The sequence below is a fragment of the Eptesicus fuscus genome, chromosome 23 (genome assembly GCF_027574615.1).
Source record: "Eptesicus fuscus isolate TK198812 chromosome 23, DD_ASM_mEF_20220401, whole genome shotgun sequence".
Classification (NCBI taxonomy): Eukaryota; Metazoa; Chordata; class Mammalia; order Chiroptera; family Vespertilionidae; genus Eptesicus; species Eptesicus fuscus.
The window spans coordinates 9,989,019-9,989,702 of record NC_072495.1 but is presented as its reverse complement, the minus strand read 5'-3'; positions in this window follow the sequence as shown (position 1 = coordinate 9,989,702).

Here is a 684-nt window from a genome sequence, read left to right as displayed (position 1 = left end):
TAGGAGGTAGGGCAGAAATCACATGAAATCAAAATTGCCATAGAAAACTATTATTACCACCCTCCGCTCCCACCCCCCACCCGCCCAATCATTTCCCTCAGCAGTGTGGCTGCTTCTTGAGTTTAGCCCCAGAGGACGTGGTCGGCTTGTATTTCAGGGGTATTTGTATATAAAAAATGTTTATCTTTTAAACCAACAAACTGGGTTAGGCCAGTGAAAAATGCTCATGCCAGGAGTCACAGGTGACTTGGGTCAGACTGGGGGTCCCCGTGTCATGCTCACAGACGGTGGGAGTGGGTGCTCCTGAAGAAAACTGATGGGCAGATTCCCCTGCACTGGTGAAGTTCTCTTAAATTCTCTCTTGAGTTGGTGCATGTAAAGCAGGTAAGTATGCCTGAGTGTGAGAGGGAGCAGGGCCGGGTAAGGAGAGAGTGAGTGGAGAGCCTCGCAGTGGCCGATGCAGGGAAGGAGAGCAGAGCATGGACCGAGTCCTGAGCATCCCGCTAGTCTGGTAAGGGGTCGCTGAGCAGTATGTCGTCCCCACCTCCCCCCAAAGCTTCCCAATCCCCCGCTGTTCTGTGATCCCCACCGATGGGCCCTGCGCCCTTCCAGTGCGTTCCAGAGGAGAACGCCCGTCTGTGCGGGTCACAATGGCGCCTGTTCCAGGGGTCCGAGGCGCCCGGA